The 16168-nt window shown below is 47.1% G+C and overlaps 1 protein-coding gene across 15 annotated transcripts in view; it reads right to left on the bottom strand.

Annotated features, from left to right (window-relative positions):
- Positions 1-2324, bottom strand: part of STK38 (serine/threonine kinase 38) — a 104314-nt gene extending 101990 nt beyond the window's left edge. For 4 of the 15 annotated variants that reach the window (XR_002832241.1, XR_002832240.1, XR_002832239.1 and 1 more), the window contains exon 1: positions 2105-2316. The gene's annotated coding sequence lies outside the window, so the exon portion shown is untranslated. Of the gene's footprint in view, positions 1-2104 lie in introns of all 15 variants that reach the window. The other 11 variants (XM_014466613.2, XM_023764756.1, XM_023764753.1 and 8 more) reach the window with 9 other exon arrangements.
- Between the last annotated feature and the right edge of the window lie 13844 nt (positions 2325-16168).

The raw sequence follows: 16168 nt of genomic DNA on the forward strand, positions 1-16168 counted from the left end.
TAATAAATATCAATTGAGCAACTAAGTTAGTGATTTTTCAGTTGTCAATAAAGCTAAAAGAACAAAATTACATTTACATCGATGAGCATATAAAAACTGGGGGTGGGGGGGGTTGACCCATTTAAGTGGATGTCATGACTTACTAAACTTCTTAAAAGATTAAACAGATTAAATTCACTCAAAGATGTTTATGTAGTAAGGCCAACAAATTTTCCAGCAGAATGGTTTTCGATCTTCACATACAGCCTCTAATGTAAGGCAAAGGGTGCACTGGCCTTCCCTTTGATCTTTCTTCAAAACCTTCCTCTGCCCTGGCCAGTGTTGTCAGTGGTTAGAGCCTCGGCCATGCACTGAAGGGTCAAGGGCACCTACCAAGGTTTCAGGTTTCGCCTCCCCCATGTGCTGGTCAGGGCACATGGGGGAGGCGACCAATTGATATGTCTCTCTCAGATCTATGTTTCTCTCGCTCTCTCTCCTCCCCTCCTTCCTCCCCTCCAGTCTCTCTAAAAAAATAAAAAATAGCCCTAACTAGTTTGGCTCAGTGGATGGAGCGTCTGCGGACTGAAGGGTCCCAGGTTCGATTCTGGTCAAGGGCATGTACCTTGGTTTCAGGCACATCCCCAGTAGGGGGTGTCCAGGAGGCAGCTGATCGATGTTTCTCTCTTATCGATGTTTCTAATGCTCTATCCCTCTCCCTTCCTCTCTGTAAAAAAATCAATAAAATATATTAATAAAAAATAAAAAAATTAAAAATCAATGGAAAAAATATCCTCAGGTGAGGATATGAATGAACGAATGAATGGAGATCAAATGAAAACCATTGCTTGACTCAATCTAGAGATTTTACCTGATTGATTTACAATGGTAGAGCTATCTCTATAAATACAACATCGGGGCTAAGACCATTCCTTAAGACTCGCCTATCTAATTTCTCTTACTAAACTGTAAGGCCCTGGAGAGCAAGCATCCTGTCCTCTACTGCTTTCAGAATCCTCCCCCCATCTCACGCGCAACACTGTGCACTTGGTGAGCACCTTACAAAAAGTGTACTAGGAGCCCGGCTGGTGTGGCTCAGTGGGCGAGGGTCCACCTGTGAACCAGGAAGTGGCAGTTGGATTCCCAGCGGGAGGCGTGCCAGAGGCGGCCAATCAATGGTTCTCTCATCATTGATGTTTCTGTCTCTCCCTCTCCTTTCCCTTCCTCTCTGAAATTAATAAAAATACATATTTTTTTTAAAGTTTACTAGGAAAACGGTCCTCGTTGATGTCCATTACCAGGAGTTGAGTGTGTGGTGGGGCATGGTTTCCCGCAGGGAGCTGGAGGAGAGCTGATGTTGGGGTCCCCTCCTCTCCGGAGGAAGCTGGTGTTGGGGTCCCCTCCTCTCCGGAGGAAGGTGATGTTGGGGCAGAGCGGAGCCTGGGACTGTGGTGGCTGTCTCATGTTTGGGGAAACCCCATCTACTGCCTGGCTTATTCTAACTCAGAGCCCAGGCGCACTGGGAGGGAGGAGGAGCGCAGGGGTCTGCACATCCAAACAGAACAAGGTTCTCTTGCCTCCTGGGATCGATTCCAAAGGGCGACCGGGAGACTGCTCTGTCCACGGGCCCCTCCGCACTCTCTGACACAGACTTCCCTCGAGTCCTTCCGACTTTCCTTCCTTCTCTCTCCTTAAGAGAAGGGTCCTCACGAAAGGTCCCTGCGATGTCAAGGTTACCTGGGCCCCGGGACCCAGAGCCGGACCGGGGAAGGGACGGGCTCGAAGGCCCCACGCCCCACGCCGGGCTTTCGACATCCCTGCCTCGACGGCAGCTCTCAGGGCCTCGGGCTCCAGGAAAGAGAAACGGGGGCGAAGACCGGTAATGAGCGAGACCCCGGACAAGACAGATGGCAGCGCGCAGACAAAGCTGGCAACGCGGAAAGGAGCGCCCGGCTCCCCGCCCCGACAGCACACGACGGAGGAGAGCGGACCGGCGGGGGCCTCGGCGGCGGGGGGCCGGGCCGGGAGGAGGGCGCAGGCGGGACGCGGAGAGCCCCGGAGAGTCGGGAAGAAGAGGTGAAGGGCAAAGCCTGGGAAGGGCTGCAGGCAGCGGCAGCAGGACACTCACCAGAGCCCCGAGGGCGGCGGGGCGGGCGGCGGGCAGACAGCCGCAGACGCCGGCCGGCCGAGGTCTGGACGCGCGGACAGGGCGGCAGCCAGCCGGCCCGCGGAGGGGAGGGAACGGGGAGGTGCTCTGGGTAGGGGACCAGGGGCGGTTGAGGGTGAGAACAACAGGAAGCGCCCCAACTGCCGGAAAAGACGGCAGCGCGGAGGGGCCAAGGCGGCCGGTCCCGGCGCAGAAAGGGGCAGGGGGAGCGGCCCGGGGCCGAGACTGCGCACGCGCGACTTCCCGGAGACGCGGCGGGGATTCGGGACTGCGCATGCGCGGCCCCACCCACCCACGCCCTCCCCGCCTGCAAGGGCGAGGTGCGGGCAGAAGTGTGCCGTGCGGGGCGCTCCCGGGGTGGCTGGGCCGTTGGGGGAGGCGGGGGTTCCCTTTGTGTGTTGTGTTTTGATTTTTCACTTTTTATTTTGGAATCATTAGACCCACAAAAGGTTGCAGAATTAATTACAAAGAGGTGCCTTATACCCATCACCCACCCAGCTTCCTTCAACATCTTACATAACTAGACTACACTATCAAAACCAGGAAATTGACATTGGCACAATACAATTAACTAGACCGGTACAATTAACTAGATTACAGCCCTTATTCTAATTTAGCCAGTTTGGCATGCACTCATTTCTGCAAGTATATGTACGCGTGCCTGCGCCCAACTGTAGTTCTTTTTAAAATATATATATATTATTGCTTTTTTACAGAGAGGGAGGGAGAGGGATAGAGAGTTAGAAACATCAATGAGAGAGAAACATCGATCAGCTGCCTCCTGCACACTCCCTACTGGAGATGTGCCCGCAACCAAGGTACATGCCCTTGAGGGGAATCGAACCTGGGACCCCTCAGTCCGCAGGCCGATGCTCTATCCACTGAGCCAAACCAGTTAGGGCCCAACTGCAGTTCTGTGAAATTTTAAAACCTGTGTAGTCGCTACCTCACCCCTCCCTGATTTTTTGCACACTGTAGTGAGGTCCGCTGTAGCCATTGACCCCACCTGCTCTTCCTTAAAGTAATAAGTAACACGCCATATTGGGGGGGTCAGGCGAGCTCTCACAGGTTTGGACATGGGCTACAGGGAAGGCGACCTAGTGCGCACAGAAGAACTTGCTTTTCAAGGCTACTCAACCACTTCGTCTGTACCACCCTTAGGGATTAAGAGGTCACAAGTTTACCTAGCCTTTGGGTACTCACTCCTTGAGAAAGGAGCTGTCCTAAACCAGTAAGTGTCAGGCTCCTGCAAACAAAGATGGTCTCTGCTGGCCTTCAAAGAGGCCATCTGGAGAGCAAAGAATTCTGTGTGCAAGTCAATCATTAGGGTGTTTTGTGATTTTATGGCTCCCTCTCTCTCTCTCTCAACTTAAGACCATAGGTCTTGGTTTTACCCTTCAAGCTTGGGATCCCAGGCTTTGTTTCCTTAATGGTCTTAAAAACATAGGCCTTCCTTGACTACTTTCATCTTTTTTTTTTAATTGATTCTAGAGAGAGAGAAACATCAATTTGTTGTATTCAATCAGTGCTCTAACCTACTGAGCATCCTGGCTAGGGCTGCTTTGATCTTTCTAAACTTCAAAGCCCCTTTTGTGGAGTCTCACACAAAAATTACCTCACCTTTCATTCTCTCTGCCCAGAGGCCCTTCTCCCTCAATGCCTTTTGTCAAAGTTCTAGCCATCCTTAACGACTTAATGACAGTGCAGGATGTTTGCATAGAGCTTTGCAGTGTACAAAGGGCTTTCACTCATTTTTATCTCAGTTGATTCTCACAGCTCTTGGGCAGGTTACACAGATGAGCTTTTTAAGTGATTTTTTTTTTACATTCAATTTTTACATTTTATTTTTAAATTATAGTTGACATGTATTCGTTTCAGGTGTTCAGTGTAGTCATTGGATATTGATATACCTTACAAAGTGATTATCACAATAAGTCTAGTAACCACCTGTCACCATACACAGTTATTACAATATTATTGACTATACTAGAGGCCCGGTGCACAAATTTGTGCATGGGTGGGGTCCCTCGGCCTGGCCGGCGATTGGGCCGATCAGGACAGTGGGAGGTTGGCCAAGCCGGCCGAGGGGGAGGAGCCAGGGGAGGTTGACTGTGGGAGTGCACTGACCACTAGGGGGCAGCTCCTGTGTTGAGCATCTGCCCCCTGGTGGTCAGTGCACATCATAGCAACCGGTCGACCTGTCATTCGGTCATTCGGTCACTTAGGCTTTTATATATATAGACTAGAGGCCCGGTGCACAAATTCATGCACATTGAAAGGAAATTAATTAGAAAAAATATTTTAATATCACTATTCGCCCTTTCTCTATAATGGAAGTGTCAACCAAATTCACAATCGTTAATGGAAACACATGCATGCAATTGGCACCAGCAAGAGCTTTATATATATAGATAAACTTACTTAATTAGACCTGCTTTCTGATTTGGCTAAACTTTTTCCAGCCCAGTGAAGCACCCCAACTTCTCTTTCAGGAAATTGTCAGCAACACAGCAGTAAATATCAACACAAAGCAAATTATTATTGTAGATCATGCAGGGAAAACAAAGGGTAAAACAGTTAACTGCAACAGTGTTTAACTATATTCTGCGCAGTGAGAAAAGTTGAAGTCATTTTCAAGGTCCACCATTTCTTACTTCTTTTCAGTCGGGTCAGGTTTCTAAACTTTCTAAATCTTTGTTTTCCAGCTGAAAAGAAAATAGGATTCCACCAAGTCTCCTGAATCTCCTATCTACCTACTCCAGGACTTCTGAGAGGATCAAATGAGATGAGGCACAGGAAAACACTTCACAGACATTTGGTTAAAGTGTAAAATGTTTGCACCTGGCTATAAAGTCGTGTTTCTGGGCTGAAGAAACTCCAAGGCAGCTAGTCTCTAGGGAAAGGAAGCTGCGCGTTGCTACGTCACATCATTACCCGGTGCCCACAGTGACTGTTTCCGGGCTGGGCTGGGCTGGGCTGTGGGCCGCATTTTGTGCCATGGGGTCTTGGCAGCATTGGCTGTGATTTGGTGGGCTGTCGCTCTGGGGTGGTGGTGGGACCTGTGTCCCACTTGGGGGAAGCTGAGTGTTGCTTTGTCGGCGCCAGGTCTATGGTGCCATTTCTTTGTAAATGGTCAGTGTGCATCCCAGCAGCTCCTGCATTGAGTATCTGCCCCCTGATGGTCAGTACATGTCATAGCAACCGGTCGGATGGTTGGACAGACACTTAGCATATTAGCCATAGATAGATAGATAGATAGATAGGTAGATATAGATATAGATATAGATATAGATAGATTCCCTATGCTGTACATTACATCCCCATGACTTAATTTATAACTGGCAGTTTGTACTTTTTAACCCCCCTCCCTTCACCTTTTTGTGCATTCCCAACCCCCCTCCACTCGGACAACATCCATTTGTTCTCTGTATGAGTTTGTTTCAGTTTTGTTTTGTTTACTCATTTGTATTGTTTTTTACATTCCACATGTAAGTGAAGTAATACAGGCATTTGTCTTTCTCTGTCCAATTTAGGATGACTTTTTACAGATAAAGTAACTAACACTCAGAGAACCACAATGATTTGCCTGACTTCTCACAACTAGTAAGCTAGTAGTGAAGTAGCGAACCCCATTTTCTGACTCCAAAAGCAATGTTCTTCCTGCTTTCCCCTTCCCTCCCTCTAACGCTCAGTTCAAACCTGATCTTCTCCTTGGAGCCTTCCCAGTTTCAGAAGAAGGATTTTGTTCTCTGCTCTCTGTATTCCTACTCTAATAGCTACTGAAGTGTTCCTCAAAATAGGGCAGCCAGAAAATGCTGCTCTCTCTGCATGGACCTAAACAATGACGTTTTACCATGACTCCAATAAATGTAGTGGACATTTGTCATTCTTTTTGACTACCAGGATCCCTTTCATGCGTTTCTCACTTCTCATTAAAACGGAAAATTCCAGATACCCTCTCTCCTTGATTCCTTTGCAGTTAGGGTGCAGGCACAAAACCTAAGTGCCACCAATCACTTAGACCCACCCCAGACTGTGAGTTGGAACCTAAGGTGATCTGACCCTACTTGCAGGACTCGGCAACATTTGCCTCACTCTAGTACTGGTGTTGTCAGATCCTGTCTTTATTTTAAATGTTGATATTTGTTCATCATGGATTTAAAAATATATATTTTTTTATTGACTGCAGAGAGGAAGGGAGAGGGAGAGAGAGATAGAAACATCAATGATGAGAGAATCATTGATTGGTTGCCTCCTGCACGCCCCCTACTGGGGATCGAACCCACAATCTGGACATGTGCCCTGACCAGGAATTGAACCATGACCTCCTGTTCATGGGTCGACGCTCAACCCCTGAGCCACACGAGCCAGACATCATGGATTTTTTGCATTAAAAATTATTCTTTTAAATATTGCAATAAAATATATTGATTACTGAGTTATTTGCCACCCTCATCAATCTTGTACCGAGGGGCATGTCTTGCTCTTCCAAGCCCTGGAAAGATCGCACTGAATCTGTTCTGTAGAGAGTGGTGGCTGCTCCACACAGTTTGTAAAGACCTCCACAGAGGTCTCATGGACCAGAATTGTGTCACAAGACCACCCTTTCTGGGAAGGCAAGTTTTCAGCTTTTTTATGCTCTATAATGAAGGCAGGCAAGAAAGAAAGGATTTGGGAATAAATATTGGATTATCCAGCCAATAATGTTTGCCATGGTAGTATATACTTCTTTGCTGTTCACTTTTAATTTTACCTACTAATTTAAATGGAAAAGAAACTTATAGTAGGATTCTTATTCATTGACTTCTGGTTGATGGAAACACTTAACACAGTCAATGCCTTTATATTTTCTCTATTGCCAACCTGTATGGTCACACTCAGCCAGATTCTTTTTTTAACCCTTTCATGAATGGAGGAAGAGGAGGAGGTGAGTGTCTTGCTCACCTCACCTTATGTTATCTCAGACCTCATGTAATTATAATTACAACTAGAGGCACGGTGCACGGATTCGTGCCTGGTGGGGTCCCTTGGCCTGGCCTGTGCCCTCTCACAATCTGGGACCCCCTCAGGGGATGTCAAATAGCAGGTTTCAGCCTGATCCCCACAGGCCAGGCCAGCGCATAATCGGGGCCAGGGAGGGACTGCAGGAGGTTGGCCCCAGGGAAGGACCACGGGAGGGCTCCAGGGCATGTCCGGCCCATCTCACCCAGTCCCGATCAGCCTTACCCCAGCAGCAAGCTAACCCACCGGTTGGAGTGTCTGCCCCCTGGTGGACAGTGTGCATCATAGCAATTGGTGAAATGGTTGAACGAACGAATGGTTGGACACTTAGCATATTAGGCTTTTATTTATTTTATTTTTTTAAAATATATTTTATTGATTTTTTTACAGAGAGGAAGGGAGAGAGATAGAGAGTTAGATACATCGATGAGAGAAAAACATCGATCAGCTGCCTCCTGCACACCCCGTATTGGGAATGTGCCTGCAACCAAGGTACATGCCCTTGACCGGAATCAAACCTGGGGTCCTTCAGTCCGCAGGCCGACGCTCTATCCACTGAGCCAAACCAGTTGGGGCGGCTTTTATTATATAGGATATAATTCACCTAATCCAAGCTCCTCTGTTTTATAACAGATTTCTCTAAAATGTCTTGGGGGAAAAAACTTTTTTATAGTGTCTAAATTATTCTTCATTCCCATGGAACTTGGTTTGAATATTAGCACTTTATTGTCTTGCTCTTTTCCCAGTTTCAGACCCACTAGCCTTACCCTTCCCTTTAAACATTGCCCTAAAGTGTCCTTTCTCCCAAGGGAATCACTTGCTTCCCCTCCACCAGGCTGACCTTCGATTGCTTCACCACTGGAAGCTCCATCTCTCAGCAAAGCCCACAAACCTCTACAGGACAGGCCTTTTGTGCCCCACCCACTGGGGGCAATGACATCATTGTCTGTGACTATTCCTTCCATAAGAGGATAGGAACTGTGCTTGGTGCCGGCTAGCCCAGTGCTTCTCGGACTTTAATGTGCACACAAATTCCCTGGATTCAGTGAAAACACAGGTACCAATTCAGAAGGTCTGGGCAGAGCTGAGATTCTGCACATCCAACAAGCTCCCAGGTGATGCTAATGCTACTGGTCCAGGTACCACACTTGGAATAGCATGGAGCTTGAACACATATCTAAGTGTAAAACAAGAAGGGAAAGTGTCCCTGATCCAGCAGCCCTCGGCCCCTACCAGTGTGCTGCGTCCAGCACGGGCAGGTTCGGTGAACCTGAGGAGGGGCAGTGAAGGATTAAAGAAAAGACAGACAAGAGAATACAGCTGAGGCTCAGTGGATCTCCCGTGCCTGGATGAGGACACGGAAAGACCCAGCCTTAAAGCCGAGGCTTTATTTTATTTATTTATTTATTTATTTATTTATTTATTTATTTTAAATATATTTTATTGATTTTTTACAGAGAGGAAGGGAGAGGGAGAAACATTGATGGGAGAGAAACATCGATCAGCTGCCTCCTGCACACCTCCTACTGGGGATGTGCCCGCAACCAAGGTACATGCCCTTGGCCAGAATCGAACCCGGGACCTTTCAGTCCGCAGGCCGACGCTCTATCCACTGAGCCAAACCAGCCAGGGCCTGAGGCTTTATTTTATAGGCAGATCAAAACAAGGGTAGTGGTCAACATGTTTACAATGGTCTTGTGAGTTTCACCTTGTTTTGAAAGCACTTGCTGCACCTCCCACAGCCCATTAGCTACCTAGGAAGGAACTAGGGAGGGCTATAAGGTTAAGTCTAATTATGCTAAGAGGGCTCTGCCCTCCAAGCTGGGACTTGTTTGTGGCCCTGCCACAGGTCAGTCTGAGGCTTAACACTAGAGCCACTCCCTACATACCAGAGCCAGACTCTGGTGAGGAAATGAGGCATCTAGGACACAGCACTGAAAGAGGCAGTCAAGCTCGGTGGTGCATCCCCTGCACGTGCACAAACCTATGAGCAAATGCCTCACATTGTGCATCCAGGCACTCATTTACCCACCCTTGTGCCTGTGCTGGTCACTGCCAAGGAACATTTTAGTCAGTATCCCTCCATACTATTTTCTAATACACACATGAACACATATGGAATCATACTGTATGTGGTCATACCATATATAAGTACTAGAGGCCTGGTGCACAGATTCATGCACTGGTGGGGTCCCTCGGCCTGGCCTGCACCCTCTCACAATCCGGGATCCCTCAAGGGATGTCGGACTGCCAGTTTCAGCCCGGTCCCCACAGGCCAGGCCGAGGACCCCCACGGGTGCACCGGGCCTCTATTATGCATATACGATCTTTGGTTAAGCTCTTCTCGCCTTGTCCCTTCCCCCACCCCCACCCCCGCTCCAAGATTCATCAGTCTGTTCCATGTTTCCATGCCTGTGTATTGAGCATCTGTCCCCTGGTGGTCAGTGTGCATCATAGTACTGGTCAAATGGTCGAACGGTCGAACAGATGAATGGTCACTTGGGCTTTTATATATATACTAGGGGCCCAGTGCACAAATTCATGCACCTTGAAAGGAACTGTGGACCACGAGGCTGTGGTGGGCACAGGGGCGGGTCTCGGCCTATCCTCCATGCGCCTGCCTGGCCCCTCCTACCTCAGCTCCTGTACCCCGTCTGCTGGCAGCTCTGCTCCCGCCGCTGCCCCTCCCACCCACTGACAGTGCCGGCCCGGCTCGCACCCGCTGACGGCGCAGAACAATTGGGGCCGGCACCAGCAGTGGGTGTGACGGGGCTGGCACCATCAGCGGGTGCAAGTGGCGGCTGCTGCCCCGATCACCCCTCAGGAGCAGGGGGAAGTGGAGAAGCCCTCAGAGTTGATCAGGGCCGGCAGCCACTGCTCGCACTCGCTGATGGTGCTGAGCGATCGGGACCGGAGCCAGCTGTGGGTATGAGTGGGGCTGGCACTGGCAGCAGGTGTGAGCACCAGGCGGGACTGTGGTGAGCGGGAGCAAAGAATTTGCAGTAACCACCAGAGGCTCACCCGATGACAGCAACTGGTGCCCCACCTTGGTCTGGTGCTCCTGCTCACCTGATCCACCATCCTGCCATGGCCATTGCCCACCATGTTCCGCACACACCCCCTGGTGGTCAGCGCATGTCATAGCAACCGGTTGTTCGGTAGTTCGGTTGTTTCGGTTGTCCCACCGTTCGGTCTATTTGCATATTAGCCTTTTATTATATAGGATAGATACCTACCATATAACACGTATAATATTTTACTCGTGTTTATTTATATCTAAGTTATGCTATTTTAAATCCCAAGATCTGACAATTTAATCTCAACAAATTCTTTTAATAATTCTGTTTCGCTAATATGTACATAGCTGCTTTCTCTGAGTAGAAGATTATGAGTAGTTATTATTTTCTTCTTTATACTTTTCTGTACTTTCCAAAATTTCCATATTGAACCACATAACCTTTTAAAAAAATTCTACATTTTGGTTTTTTAATTGATTTTATTTATTTATTTACTTATTTATTTATTTATTTTTAGAGAGACAGGAAGGGAGAGGGATAGAGAGAGAGAAACATCATCAATTGGCTGCCTCCCCCACGTCTCCCATTGGTGATCAAACCTGCAACCCAGGTATGTGTCCTGTCTGGCAACCAATGACCTCTTGCTTCCTGGGCTGATGCTCAACCACTGAGCCACACCAGCCAGGCAGAACCCATGTAACCTTTACTTCTAATATGTTTTTATTGATGAGAGAGAAAGAGAAATAAAGATGTGAGAGAGAAACATCTATTGGTTGCCTCCTGTACACATTCTGACCAGGGACTGAACCCCACAACCTGGGCCTGTGCCCTGACCAGGAATCAAACTGGTGACCTTTAGTACACGGGATGGCGCTCAACCGCCCAGGGCACGGACCCACATAACTTTTAATTTATTGTTTGTTATCAAAGTGATACAGGTATGGACTTGTAAAAGACCAGCCCATCTGCAAGTCATAGTGATAAACGGCAGCTCCTTGCCCACCCATCCCACCGGTTCACTCAGCAGAAGCAACTGACGTCAGCGCTTTTCGTTGTTTCTTCTGCTATGTACCTCCTTGTTTCTAAATAACATCGCTATTTCTTACGCTTTCAGTTTTAGGTATTTTTAATTTCCTCAGTGCAGATGAGGACTTAACTCCCACCACAACTCGTACATAACTTCTCCCACCACCATTCTCCTTAAATCAATATTCAGTGTTTACAACTGAGCCAAGCAGGGCAGAAAAATTACCATTTCTTCTTGTACCACTTTGTGTTTTCCCCGGAGTTAACAATTCCTTCGATTTTTGCCCCTTGCATAGTTTTGTTTTAAAGTATCTATCCCTGATTTATCTGCCAACACTAGGAAACATCTTTCAGATTATGGCCAAACTCACATCTACCAGCTCCACTTTTTTTTTTTCTCTAGTCATCCTTCTGGAGCTTTCTGAGTTCGGGTTCTCCAGAGAAACAGAACCAACAGGAAGAGAGAGAAATTGGTGTGTGTGTTTTTCCACCCCCACAAAATTGGTTTGTTTTAAGGAACTGGCTCACACGATTGTGGGGGCTGGGAAGACCAAAATCTGCAAAGCAGGCGAGCCGGCTGGAAACTCAGTCCTGAGTCTGAAATCCACATGGGAGGCCAGCAGGCTGGGAAGTCAGGCAGGGTTTCTATGGTGTCATCTTGAGGCAGAATTCCTTCTTCCTTGGGAAACTCAGCCTTTGCGCTTAAGGCCTTCAGCGGATTGAATGAGGCCCACCCACATTATAAAGGCTAGGCTGCTTAATTTAAAGTCAAGTGATTGTAACTGTTAATCACACCTAAAATACACCTTCACGCAGCATCTAGACTAGTTTTTGACCAAATGAGACACCATAGCCTAGCGCCAGTTGACATATGAAATTAACCATCACATTCTTCATCCTCCTAAATACTCCCTCCTTTCCATGTTTTTTATTTTTATTGATTTTGAGAGAGAGATAGAGACATGGATCTGTTGTTCCACCCATTGATGCATTCATTGGTTCCTTCTTGTATATGCCCTGACCAGAGGTCGAACCCACAGCCTTGTTATATGAGGCAACGCTCTAACCAAGTGAGCTACCTGGCCAGAGCCTCCGTGTTTTATTTTGTGTTTTTTTTTCTCTCTGGTGTCCCCCTCCCACTTAATTTCATGGCCCTCCCTTCAAATATCAGCCATAGCTTTCAGTAAATAGTTCCCAGGTGAATTAAGACAACCCATCAGAAAACTGTGGTGTAGACAGTGTACAGGAGAGTCAGTGGGTACCTCCCCACCCCTTCCCAGCAGCCTTCTCAACTCCATTTCTCTCCCAGGGTCCTGGGGGCTCAGACAGCCCATGCTGTGGGGGAACTGCCAATAACAAGCCTGGCCAGGAGAAGGAGAACTTATCCAGGGAAGCATCCGTATATTTAGCTGGGTCTGCAGCAGCTGTCGGGTTATTTTTGTCCTAATGCTTAGGCTACAAACCTGAAAACCTCAAAGAAAAGAAAATATGAAATGCAAAAGTCGCGTTTCATATTGTTTCTTGGTTTCAGATTTACAGATATGACAACACATGTTACAACGATGGGTGATCACACAATTTTGCCTGCTTCGAGATTTTTATTTTCTTTAAACTGAATGCTTAATAATGGGGCCAAAATAATCGAGAAGTCTTAAGAAATGCAGATTTTGCCCTGACCGGTTTGGCTCAGTGGATAGAGCGTCGGCCTGCGGACTGGAAGGTCCCAGTCTCAGGATTGATTCCAGTCAAGGGCATGTACCTTGGTTGCGGGCACATCCCCAGTGGGGGGTGTGCAGGAGGCAGCTGATCGATGTTTCTCTCTCATCGATGTTTCTAACTCTCTATCCCTCTCCCTTCCTCTCTGTAAAAAGTCAATAAAAATATATTTTTTAAAAAAAGAAATGCAGATTTTAAATTAAATTATTCCCAAATGAGTGTGTGTGTGTGTGTGTGTGTGTGTGTGTGTGTGTGTGTGTGATGAGTCAATGTTTCTTTGGGGATCGAGGGAGAAAAACCTCAGACTGATGGAGGATGTGAAGCATGGCAGGTCCAGCACCCAAATCATGTGTAAACTTTTCCCACCTACCTCTTTGGGAATGAAAATACCAGGAGGGAGGAAATCATACAAACCTCATGGAGCAAGGAGAGAAAGGGAACTATAATTTCTGAACAAAAAGAGTGAAAAAGTTCTCGAAGCAAAAATAAATCTGAAAGCCAGAAGCGAGAGGGATGCGATGTCCATGGACTTCTCTGTGCGTGGCGGGGACCTTCCTGTGGAACCAGGGCAGCTCTGAGGCTCCCACTGTTGAAAGGTTTCCTTTCAGCTGGTGGGGTGGAGAGCAGTATGAGTCACAGGATTCTTGGGCTCCCTTAGGAATGTGCTAAATCTTCCCATATTTGCAGAGGCCCCAGAAATATCCTGACTGCCAGCTGAGAGCTGATCTCATAAATTCCCTAAAAATGAAGGCATGTGAATCCCATTGGTTCCAAATAGAGGTAATAGGACACACCAAAGTGTTCCATAGTCATCATTTTGGAAGATGCTGAGTTAAAGTTATGTGAGTTTTTTCAATTAAAAAAAATGTTTTTATGGATTTCAGAGAGAAGGGAGAGGGAGAGAGAGATAAAAATATCAATGATGAGAGAGAATCATAGATCTGCTGCCTTCTGCACACCCCCTACTGGGGATCGAGCCTGCAACCCAGGCATATGCCCTGACCAGTAATCAAACTGTGGTCTGGTGCTCCCGCTCACCTGCTCCACCATCCTGCCATGGCCATTGCCCACCATGTTCCGCACACACCCCTGGTGGTCAGCGCATGTCATAGCAACTGGTTGTTTGGTAGTTCTGTTGTTCCGGTTGTTCCACCGTTCAGTCTATTTGCATATTAGCTTTTTATTATATAGGATAGTTACCTACCATATAACACGTATAATATTTTACTCATGTTTATTTATATCTAAGTTATGCTATTTTAAATCCCAAGATCTGACAATTTAATCTCACAGAGCAACAAAAGCCAGGCTCTGTGAGTTTTTTATTGCAGGACTTCTCAGGACCTTTTTTTATTATTATTACTTAGAGTATTACATATGTCTCCTTTTCTCAGGACCTTTAATAGCATTGTGACTCTCCATCAGGAATCCTATATAATAAAAGGCTAATATGCAAATTATCCCCTGACTGGGAGTTCAACGGGGAATTTGACCAGGGGGCGGGGCCAGCCAGCCAACCACCCGTGGCCCCTCCCCTCGGCCAGCCCTGCCCCTGATTGGCCCCCCACCTGTGCATGAATTTGTGCACCAGGCCTCTAGTATATTTATTATACAGGATTTCCCAAATGTATTAGAGATATTTCATGGAGTATTGATTAACGTTTACCTAAACTAGCTCTGAGGAACACAGAGCTAGATACGAGAAAGTGGCCAAAAAAAATCACTAGCTAGTTCTTGTGTAGCTTCATGTCAAATAAGCAAAAGGCAACCCAACAGCCAGTTACCATCTCCTGGCTTTGAAAACTGATCTCACCGGGGGTTGAAGGGGGTATGGGGGAGGGCTGGGGGAGGTAAATGTTGAAATAACGAAAAAAAGAATAAAATAAAGGAAAAAATGTAATTAATAAATAAAAGTTCATTGGTTAAAAAAAATTATCTCATAAATTCCCCTTTAGTTCTAAATTGCTAATAACCATTTCAAAATCCAGTAACATCAGAGCTGAAAAGGAACCTAGAGATCACTTCATCCAATCCTCCAGTTTTACAGGTGTGAAAACTGGCCTAAGGAGAGGAATTAGGTTGCCCAAAGTCACAGGGGAATTCAATTGCAATGCTTGGTTAGAACCAGGTTTCCCTGACTTCTTGTACACTGATCTTTCCCCTGCCCTCCACATGACTGAATTTGCAGACTAGCAATGGGCTGTTACTGCATGATTTTGACAAATCTACCTATAATCAAAAATGAGATCTAGGCCCAGCTCATAGTGCATGTCATTTCAAGCAAATTTTAATATGATGAAATAATTCAGTCAGTGGCGTTTGAAGTAGCAGGATTTGACCTGTACTTTCAACACCAGATCCTTCAGTTGTCTCTGGGCCCACAGCGTCATGATGTCATCCTTGAAATCTGATTTGTAATTTGGCAGATGTCATGGACCACCTCTCTTTAAAAAGTTTTTAAGAGAAACCAAGATGGCGGCATAGGTTAACGCCGGAGTTTGCTGCCTCTAACAACCACTTCAAAAATACAACTAAAAGACGGAACGGACATCATCCAGAACCACAGGAAGGCTGGCTGAATGGAAGTTCTACAACTAGGAGGAACCGAGAATCAGAGGAGGCGCAGTGCTGAAGTAAAATACTAAGGTGCGGAGTGCGCGTGGCGCGGGCTGGTGACTGAGGGCGCGGTTGACTGTTTCAATCCGGAGGGAGCCTCAGACTCTGAGCTCCAGATCCGGGCAAGTCTCTAGGGACCCAGACTCAAACGGGAGAAGCAGGACTGTCTGGCTACGGTCCCTCCGAGGTTTGCAGCTGTTGCTGGGACAGAGAGGCAGAGCCCCTGGGGACGGACTGAGAGCAGCCATAACTGCTCCCTCCTCCCCTGTTGATCCTGTGGGACCCGCCCAACCCAAGCCCTGCACATAGCCATTTGCTGGATAGCCTCAGGCAAAGGCTAGATTAGCACAGCCAGTCGGCCTGGAGGTCAAATCCCTCTAGTATTAACTATAACAATCAAGGCTTAACTACAACAAGACTGCGCACAAAGACCACTAGGGGGTGTACCAAGAAAGCGTAAAAAATGCGGAGACAAAGAAACAGGACAAAACTATCAAGGGAGGATATTGAGTTCAGAACCACACTTTTGAGGTCTCTCAAGAGGCTTCTAGAGTCTGTTGATAAACTTGATGAGTTGTACAGGAAATCTAATGAGACCCTCGATGGTGTGATAAAGGACCAACTGGAAATTAAGCATACACTGACTGAA

This window comes from Myotis lucifugus, unplaced genomic scaffold (assembly GCF_000147115.1).
Source record: "Myotis lucifugus unplaced genomic scaffold, Myoluc2.0 scaffold_347, whole genome shotgun sequence".
NCBI lineage: Eukaryota > Metazoa > Chordata > Mammalia > Chiroptera > Vespertilionidae > Myotis > Myotis lucifugus.